The sequence below is a fragment of the Dipodomys merriami genome, unplaced genomic scaffold (assembly GCF_024711535.1).
Source record: "Dipodomys merriami isolate MVZ:Mamm:240054 unplaced genomic scaffold, mDipMer1.0.p SCAF_1237, whole genome shotgun sequence".
NCBI classification, from domain to species: domain Eukaryota; kingdom Metazoa; phylum Chordata; class Mammalia; order Rodentia; family Heteromyidae; genus Dipodomys; species Dipodomys merriami.
Window position 1 is genome coordinate 25,836 of NW_027202535.1, and position 10,315 is coordinate 36,150.

The 10,315-nt window shown below is 41.1% G+C and overlaps 1 long non-coding RNA gene across 1 annotated transcript; it reads left to right on the forward strand.

Moving 5' to 3' along the window:
• Window positions 1–214: 214 nt before the first annotated feature.
• Window positions 215–9,346, forward strand: LOC138823834 (uncharacterized). Its single transcript, XR_011370916.1, has 2 exons — window positions 215–406; window positions 8,479–9,346. It is a non-coding gene; the product is annotated as an uncharacterized lncRNA (long non-coding RNA).
• Window positions 9,347–10,315: the final 969 nt, after the last annotated feature.

A 10,315-nucleotide genomic window follows, 5' to 3' on the forward strand; every position in this document is an offset into this window, starting at 1 on the left:
AATAACATCCTAAACAACCTTGCCTGGGAACAGGGGATAGAATTGGGTGGGCCCAATTGTATGTTTCTAGAAAATTCTGACACATGATAAACTCAAAGTAAGAGCAATTGCTATTTCAAGAGGTAAATATGCAAGGTATCATAAACATCAAGAAATTCTCATAGAAGTTTTTTAACCTTAGACTTAAAGCTACAAGGCCAGTTCTAGCCACGTGAATATTGACAGCCTAGAACACTGACTTTTCTTACCTGCTGTTTCCTTCATAGCCAGAGAGGCCCAATTATGTCACCACCTTCAGCCCAGCAACAAACAATACCTGCTAGTGCTTTCACCCCACCAGTGGCCACCACTAGAGCTGCAGCAGATCCTGGAGAACTCAAGGAATGAAATCCACAGACAGCAAGGAGTAAGTGTTAAAAGTATTCAATTTATGCATGTGAGAAGAGGAGAGAGAAAATGTTCTTGCTGGGTGAGAGGGGTCATGATAGGGGTTTGCCAACTAACTGGTTTAATCTATGGTGGGTTCTTTTCTTTTAATCTATATAGGTGTCATTTAACTTTTATGCTAATGAGATGCTTGGAAGGTGACTTGCTCATTGGTCACAACCCGTGATATTTTTAATTTGTCATTCCCTTTTAGCTATTAGGGCATGGAATTACCTAAAGACATTTAAGTCTATCCTACCTTCATTTTATCCAACCTATCTGGGTCAAAGGGAAGTTAGAATGCTTGGGAAGTTTTCTCAAATCATCCACTATCTCTCTGTCTCTGTCTCTGTCTCTGTCTCTGTCTCTCCTACCTCTCTCTCTGTCTCCCTCTCTCTCTCTCTCTCTCTGTCTCTGTCTCTCTCTCTCCTTTATATTTATTTATTATTTTGTTGGTTGTGGGGCCTAACTCTGGGCCTGGGTGCTATCTCTCAGCTCTACAGCTCAAGAGTAGCACCCTACCACTTGAGCCACAGCACCACTTCTGGCCTTTTCTGCTTATGGGTGTTGAGGAATCAAACCCAGGGTCTCATTCATGCAAGGCAAGCACTCTACCACTAAGCCACCTTCCCAGCCCTATTTTTCTATGTTTTAAGAGAAATCTTGCAGGCTTATTCCTGATTTCTTCTGCCTGACTAATCTACCTATTCCAAGATATCTCTTTCTTTCTTTCTTTTTCTTTTTCTTTTTCTTTTTTGTCAGTCCTGGGGCTTGAACTCAGGGCCTCAGGGTTGTCCTTGAGCTCTTTTGTTCAATATGAGTGCTCTACCACTTAGAGCGACAGTGCCACTTCCAGTTTTCTGGTGGTTAAATGGACATAAGTGTCTCACAGAACTGAGCTGGCTTGGAGCATTGATCCTTAGATCTCAATTTCCTGAGTAGCTATGATTACAGGTGTACCAGCTCCCAATACTACAGTTCTTTACATCCACAGCACTTGTGTGAATGTAACATACTACATACAGTATAGTCTATGTGCTTTCTATTCCTGGGCATAAGGCCTGCTAATGGATTCACTACCTGTGGAAATGACCTACGGTAGACTCTTTTGATTGAATGTTAGGCCCATTTCTCACAAATCCATTTTCTTCCCTTCTTTTTTCAAATATGTAAGCAGCACCAAGTTTTTATTTTCTCACATGTTGCTCATCCAGTACGGGCTTTGTAGGTGCCTCCTCTAGTCACCTTCTCCTTTCCCCAGTACATCTGAACATCACCCCTGAAAGCTATAAGGGCTGGAAGGAGCAGCTGGCTGCTCCTTTATATTTGAGCTTAAGTGAATTAGAATGATCCCATCTCTGATCAGTCAATTCCAGGCGAGGCCTAATGTGGAAGAAAGAGCCTTCCTCCTGGATTTATTTATTTATCTATCTTTAAGTAGTTGTACAAAGAGGTTTCAATTCAACACATCAGTTTAGAAGCGCAGGGCATCTTTTTTTAAAAAAATTGGTTTTTGGGTTTGAACTCAGAGCCTAGTTGCTGTCCCTGAGCTTCTTTACTCAAGGCTAGCCCTCTGCCACTTTGAGCTACAGCTCCCCTGCTGGTTTTCTTGTAGTTATTTGGAGATAAACTCATGGAATTTCCTGCTCAGGTCAGTTTGGAACCTTTATTCTCAAATCTCAGCCTCCTGAGTAGCTAGGATTATGGGCAAGAGTCACCAGCTATCAGCTGTACAATGCAGCTTGATCCACGCCATTCCTTCCATCATTCTTCCCATCTCTCCCAACCCCACCCAAGTTACCTACTTCCATTTTTACATATGTACATTGAATATGATGATTGCATTCTCCCACCCTTCCTCTCTCCATCCCTCCACATCATACCACGTCATCCACCTACCCCCCCACCTCAATTTCTAGCTTCCTGTTATCCATTTTGTTTGACTATTAGTTTTTCAAAGAATTCTCTCCTGCATATACCACGTTATTTCCGTTAATGATATACCATATACTTTAGTTAATACATTTGTAGTATGTATCTATGTATGTGTGTGTGTGTGCGTGTGTGTATATATGCACATGACCCACTGTGTGCTTATATATATTTATAAATGAGGTCTCTCTTCCATATATGAGAAACAACATGTGAGCTTTTGTCTTTCTGGACCTGAGTTACTACTTTTAACATAATTTTTTAGCCTGACACCGCTGGCTTACACCTGTAATCCTAGCTACTTAGGAGGCTGAGAGCTGAGGATCATGGCCCAAAGCCAGCATAGGCAGGAGGGTCCATGAGACTCTTATCCCCAATGAACCACCAGAAAACTGGAAGTGTCACTATGGCACAAAGGCTAGCCTTGAGCAGAAAAAGCTCAGGGTCAGCATTCAGACCCCAAGTTCAAGCCCCCCATCCAACAGAAACAAAACCAACTATAATTTTCCCCAGGCCCATTCATTTCTAGGCAGCTTCCTTTTCTCCCTGTATAGGCATTTGCAATTGCTGGCTACAGAAAAAGCTATTTTAACTGAAAAAAAGTCTGGTACCTCACAGGGCTAAGGGGAGAGGTGAAATGATATAGACAGATCCTTGATGATATTATTAAAATGCAGAATCCTGCAAGCCTTCAAATTCATTTAAATGCTATACTTACCAGTTCTATGATCCTATAAATCCCCTTTATTGTTTAAATCAATTTGAACTGTACTTTTTTCTTATTTCTAGCTCTAATGCACCCCAAATGCTATTGACCATTCCATTAAGGATAGCAATTTGACATGTTCAAAAGTCTTAAAAGTGTGTATTACCCTCCAAGCCAGTACTTCCTCGTCTCAGAATTTATCCTAGGTAAACAGTTGAGTGGCTATGAAGATATTTACATGCTTAAGCCCATACATAATGTTTCTCAGAACAGCTAAATACTGAAAGTGATTTAAATGTAAATATAAAGACACTGCCAAACACTGTCCAGCTCATGGATTATGATAAACGAAATAATTACACATAGTTGACAGTGAAAGCTAGACCTCACTGATTAACTGGTTTTGATAATCTACTCTTATTTAATCTACTCTTATTTAAAAGCCATAAAAGAAATGCAAATCAAAACAACATTGAGATATCACCTCACCCCCATTAGAACGGCAAAAATCAAGAACTCTAACAACAACAGATGCTGGAGGGGATGTGGACAGAAAGGAACCTTACTTCATTGTTGGTGGGAATGTAAACTTGTTCAACCACTTTGGAAAGCAGTATGGAGGTTCCTCAAAAGACTTCACATAGATCTCCCCTATGATCCAGCAATCCCACTTTTGGGCATTTACCCAAATGTTTACAAACAAGACCACACTAAAGCTACCAGCACAACTATGTTTATTGCAGCATTATTTACCATAGCTAAGATATGGAACCAACCCAGATGCCCCTCAGTAGATGAATGGATCAAGAAAATGTGGTATATATACACAATGGAATTCTATGCCTCCATCAGAAAGAATGACATTTCCCCATTTGTGAGGAATTGGAAAGGCTTGGAAAAAATTATATTAAGTGAAGTAAGCCAGGCCCAAAGAAACATAGGTCCCATGGTTTCCCTTATTTGCAATATCTAGTATGGGTATGAGTCAAGCGGAAAAGGTCAGATAATGTGATGTTAGGAAAACGAACCCTTAAATGTGTATTTTAATGTTTTCGTTTCTTTCATGCATGTGTTTCTAACGCATTTATAAGATTATTTCTTTGTTGCTTTGTATGTCCCTCCCCCACAGTGTAACCCCCGCTTTCACTATATTTGATGTCAGTATAACATGTGGAGGAGATGGGGACAAACAAGTCTTTTAAGGATTCAGGTGGACCTGTTGCAACAATGAGAAGTACAAAATGTCATGTCAAAACCAGCTTTACAATGTCGGTGTGTGTGGGGGAGGGGGGTATGATTGGGTGGGGGGGAGGGGGGAGGCTGGGAAGGGAGGTGAAGGGTAAACAAAGGAGGAGTCTGCAATGCTTGGTAAGAAATATATGCATTATCCTGCCCATGTAATTGTAACCCCTCTGTACAGTATGTTCTCAAATAAAATAAAATAAAATAAAATAAAATAAAATAAAATAAAAATATAGAACAACAATGATGTATTAAAAATAACTTTTAAGTATCAAAGTCATTACTTCAGAGCTTCTCATCCCTGTCTATATATTAATTATCTAGGAAAACCATTTAAAATTGGGCTCTCTGGTGATATGCATTTGAGTGGTTCAAGTGTACAGTGAAACGTAAAAATTATTATTTTTTTAACCAGTAACTGGGCTTGAATTTGTTGCTTATGGCTAGGTGCACTACTGTATGAACCATTTCTCCAGCCTTGCTTTTTGTTGGTTATTTTGGTGATGGGTTTTTGCAGACATTTTTGCCCAGTCAGGCCTCAAACTACAATCCTCTAAGTCTTAGTCTCTTGAATAGCTAGGATTTCAGACACAAGCCATTAGTGCCCACCTTACTACTTCTTTAATCCTCAGTTTTGCAGTTTTGACAATTCTTCTAAATATTGCTAGTGTCACCTGCCTTGTGTGGATGATCAGATCTCAGATAACTTGTTAGTGGCTTGTGATACAGAAGGGTCTAGACTGTATGCAGAGAAATTTGATTTTAAAAGCCATCATGTTGACAGTAACATTGAATTGTCTTTTAGTGCATGAGGATCAACATGAGAGGAATTCTGGAGCAAAGAAAAAAGACTGAAGCCAGGTACCAGTGGTTCATGCCTGTAATCTTAGCTACTCAGGAGGCTGAGATTTGAAGATTGCAGTTCAAAACAGAAAAGTCAGAAAAGTTCAGAGCAGAAAAGTCCATGAGACTCTGATTTCCAATAAACTACTCAGAAATTGCCAGAAATGGTTCTGTAGCTCAAGAGGTAGAGCACTACCTTTCATCAGAAAAGGCTTTATTTATTCAAGGATGTGGGCTGAATGTTGAGCTAGCCAGCAAGAATTAGATTGACTCCAGAAGGAAAGTAAGGTAGTTCAGAACCATGAAAGGTAGGAGGATCAACTAGCTTCTAGGTACAGCTACATTTAGAACTCATGTTTCTTACTGGTCATCATATGGAAAATTCTAGAAAGTGTCAGACAGAAGGTGGTGTTCTGTCTTTGTGTAAAACCCTGAAGAGCCTCAGAAGGAGATGGAATACTATAGTGTGTGTGTATGTGCGCGCGTGCGTGCACGCATGTGCACACGTGCGCATATATGAACAGACCTAGGGTTTGAACTCTGGGTCTGGATGCAGCGTCTGAGCTTTTTTTTCTTTTCTTTTCTTTTTATTTATTTATTTTTTTGCTCAAGACTAGCACTCTACCACTTGAGCCACAGCTCCATTTCTGCCTTTTTTTTCTTGGTAGTTATTTGTAGATGAGAATCTCAGAGGCTTTCCTGCTTGGCCTGACTTTGAACCACAATCCTACCACTACTCAGCCTCCTGAGTAGCTTGGGTGACAGTTGTGAGCCGCTGGCAGCTGGCAAAGGATTGTTTTGAATAGTCTAGAACTTTGGTTGGGAGCGGGGAAATGGTGGTAATTATTGGCTGTAAATACTTGGAGAACTAAGATATGAAAATAGAATAGATATTTTTATGTGCAGCAGAGAAGATAAAACCAGAGCCAGTGCAAAACTGGGAACTGGTGACTCACACCTATAATCCCAGCTACTCAGGAGGCTGATATCTGAAGAGAGTGGTTTGTAGCCAGCCCAGGTAGGAAAGTCTGTGAGACTCATCTCCAATTAACCGACAAAAAGCTAGAAGTAGTGCTGTGGCTCAAGTGGTTGAGCAACAACATTGAGAAAAAATTAAAACATCAAAAGCTAAGTGACAGTGTCCAGGCCCTGAGTTCTAGCATAATTCCAGTATGCACGTGCACGTGTGGTGTGTGTGTGTGTGTGTGTGTGTGTGTGTGTGTGTGTGTGTGTGTGTGTGTGGTGCGCACGTGCGTGCATGCACACATGCATATAGACACAATTTTTTAAAAAAGATCAATGCACAATTAAAGAAAAAAAAGATCAAGAAACAGCTTTTAGCTTAATTTAGGTTGGTCCCAAATAGAACGCATACACTTGTATAGAAGGAGGTTGCCCAGTCCTGGGAATGTTCATGTTATTCTGTTTTATAGGCTAGAATACTTTCTAAATGGATTAACTAATTTGATCTCCCTAGGGGGGAAAATACATTTAGTCCCATTTCGTGGATGAGTGTCCAGACCTCAGGAATCCTACCTTCTCTGCCCAAAACAAAACAGTGGTGTATGGGTCACCGTCCCACACACACTCCTTTTCCAGGTTTTTCATTCATCTTGTTGCTACAGAGATGGGGGATAGGTAGATTCCAGTTTCTTTCTGAGTTTTCTCTTTTCTGAGAGTCCAGGGTATAGCATCTATGCTTTTCACTTCCAGGGTCTACACATGTAGTGCAGTGACTGACAGCCTGCTTCCTGCTGAGTCTTAGCTGGCTAATCTAAGTTTTTGAAGGGCCAATTATACAGTGTGGATACCTGGAACATTTCAACTTTGTATTTCCTTCCAGTCTACTAGAATATTCTCTTTCTCCTCCTCTTCCTTTTCCTTCTTTTGTACCAATCCTGGGGCTTAAACTTAGGGCCATGGTGCTGTTCTCGAGCTTTTTTGGGGCAAGACTAGTGCTCTACCACTTGAGCTGCACTTCTGACTTTTTTTATTTAGTCATTTATTGGAGATAAGGGTCTCATAGGCTTTCCTATTCAGGCTGGTTTTGAACCTTGATCTTTAGCTCTTAGCTCCTGAGTAGGTAGGATTATAAGAGTGAGCCACTGGTGCCTGGTTTTAGTATTCTCTTTATACACAGTTGTAGTCTGTCTCTCAAGGTGCAGATCAAATCTCATCACCCCCTAGAGCCTTCTTAGGGAATGAAGTTTGGGACTTCTTTGAGCACCTGTAGTATGTATCCTGTGTCCTATTTGTCTCAAGTCATGGAAATTCTGCTCTCCATTCTTCACATATGCCAGCCATAGCTTCTTGCTTGTGCTGTGGAATCCTCTATGGTGTATTTTCTTCTCTTTTTCTGGGGAACTGCACACCACCCACGGCAAAGCTGGAGTTGACCCAAAAATGATAAGCATCTACTTGATGATTTTTGGTTTATCTCCGTGGGGTTTTGATCTTCTTATTAATAACATCTTACAATATGCCCCAAAACATTATAGAATTTCAACTCCAGCACTCAACCATCTAGTGTTTGACTTGTGGCTCTGCTACTTTCTACAAATGTAATCTTTATTTTTTGTCAGTCATGTGGTTTTAACTCAGGCTCTGGGTCATGTCCCTGAGCTTTTTTGCTCAAGGGTAGCACTCTACCACTTTGAGTCACAGTTCCACTTCCTGTTTTCTTGGGGTATTCTCATGGGAGGTTGGCATAAGACAAAGAAGTGTACACTCTGGCTAGTTTCTTAGGACTGGGTCACCAGGACATTTCATTTTCCTTAAAAGATACTGGAGCCTCAGCAGTTTGCTTACTGAGAGGCTAGGATTACAGGCATGAGCCAGTGGCACCTAACAAGGACCCTCACCTAAGTGAGGCCCTATGAAATTAATAAATAAGGGTTCAGTAGCCATCTTGCAGGCCTGTGAAGTAATGTAGGTAGAGGAAAGGCTGCAACTTGAACTTGAATTCAAGGCCTTAGTGCTGTCCTTTTGATGCTCAGTGCTAGCACTCTACCCTTTGAGCCACAGGTCCAATTCTGTCCTTTTGCTGATTAATTGAAGATGAGTGGCTTTAGAGTTTACTGACTAGACTGGCTTCCAACTGTGATCCTCAGATCTCAGCCTCCTGATTAGCTAGGATTACAGGCATTTACTTTGGACAGACACATACAAGCCTCTTCACAGAATTTTCACAGAATTGTAGAGACATACCTCATCTGTTTCTCTGTCACTTTTATACTACCATGTAGGACTTAGCCAGTCCCATAGTGTCCTCTTAGTTCAGAAAAGGAGAACCATAGAGTTGACTTCCTTCTCTCTTCCTATTGGTACAGATCCCTTCACCATAACTGGGAGGAAGATGAACAAGTAAACCAGTAAGTGGATGTTGCTACAAAAAGAAGTTCTGTTCCTGAAAACTGGGTATCTTTGAGGCTTCTGAACCAAAGTGCAAGTTTGTTTGCCTACCACTTATGAGGGTTGAGGCTTGGCACTTCAGTGAATGCCAAATAACACAGTTGTGAATGTGGTTGCAATTGTGGATTCTCGTGGATGACAGGGAAAGCAGTGTGCAGAAAATCAGATCCTGTGGGGAAACAACATTCTCACTGGCTATCACAGGGTGAGTTTTGGAGAATTGTCTTTCAGAAGCTCCTGGAAGTATGTTGTGATGATCATTCTGCTCCCAGGAGTCTCCTCCCTTTCTCAGCATGCAAGTCTGCATATATGATGGACAGCCACAGCATGAGTCCTGGCAGAAAGGGGCTGTGGTAGAAGGCTCAGGATTGGGAGGTCAGGCTCTCACTTTCCTTGTCACCAAACTGCCCACAGCATCATTTGTTTCATCTTCACTCTGTGGATGGACTTGTACAATGATGACTTTTATGAGCGTAAGGACCATGACACCCTGAAAGAACTTACACAGTATGGCAAATTCAACTTGTCCTCTTCAGACTGGTCTTTCCCTTACATATTCTTCTTGACAAGCTGGAGGAGTGTGTGACCAGTGAGTCCAAGAAAAAGAGGAAGAAGTCCTTGTTTAGATGCCTCATAGCCTGTGAATAGGGTTGGAGCCTGGATGTCTAGGGATAGGCCTGAATGGCCAAGAGCCCCTAGTACTACCCGGCTTGGCAAAATGTTCTTTTATGGATATTATCTGCCAGGTAATTTTTCTTTTTGAAAATACATGAACATAGCCACTCATCAGTGTTCAGTCCAAGTTCAAACTATAGACATCCCCCATTAGTTCCTCATGGAAGTTTAGTTGCACCTTACCTTCTAGAGTCCACTCTAAAATCCTGTGCCTATTTCCATTCTCAGGTTAGCATTACTGTAGAGCAGCTTCTCCTGAACTCCAGATAAGGAATCTATTAGTGATGTTGGTGTTGGTAACCAATGGAGATCAGGAGCCATCCCTGCACTCCAGAAAGCATGTGAACATAGAGGGGTTTGTTCCATTTGTTGCAAAGCCCAAACAGGTTTTGAGTCCTGTGCATATTCCAGTGGTTCTGAACCCCACATGTGATGCAGGTGTACCTGCATGAACCAGCAAGGAAGAACATGATCCAGAATGACTTCCATTGACGTTTAGAATCCACCTAGATCGGCTCCAAACTAGTCAAATCAGCACTTGTTTTGTTGTGCAGGATAAAGTATTACCCATGGGGCTAATGGAAAATGCCCCCAGTCTATGTTCAGGAGAATCAATAAGTTCCCAGCCAGTGATATCTGGAAAAATCTGAGTTTCTACAAAATCATATAATGAGGTCCTAGAAAAGCTTTGAAGCCTGACTTAAATGTGACAAGCAAAGAAATTGGCCAGTTTGAGGCAATTTAATATCCTGGGTGGTATTTATTGTCATTTTGGGAGTAGAAATCAGACATTTATGGCCTACTAAAGTACTGTTCAATTGTGCTATAGGCTCTGAGTCCAGAGATTCAAATTTCTTTTTTTTAATTTATTGTGAAAATACTGTACAGAGGGGTTACAATTACATGGGCAAGATTTCTATAACCTATTAGCTCTCCATCATCTATACCTCCATTTCCAAGGAACACAAAGTTTTACAGGACTTCTACATTTCTTCTTCTGTTTCCACAACTGTTCCATTTATATAATTGTTGGTTTGTAAATCTGGTAGTAGAGCTGCATACTTATAATCAACCACAGCT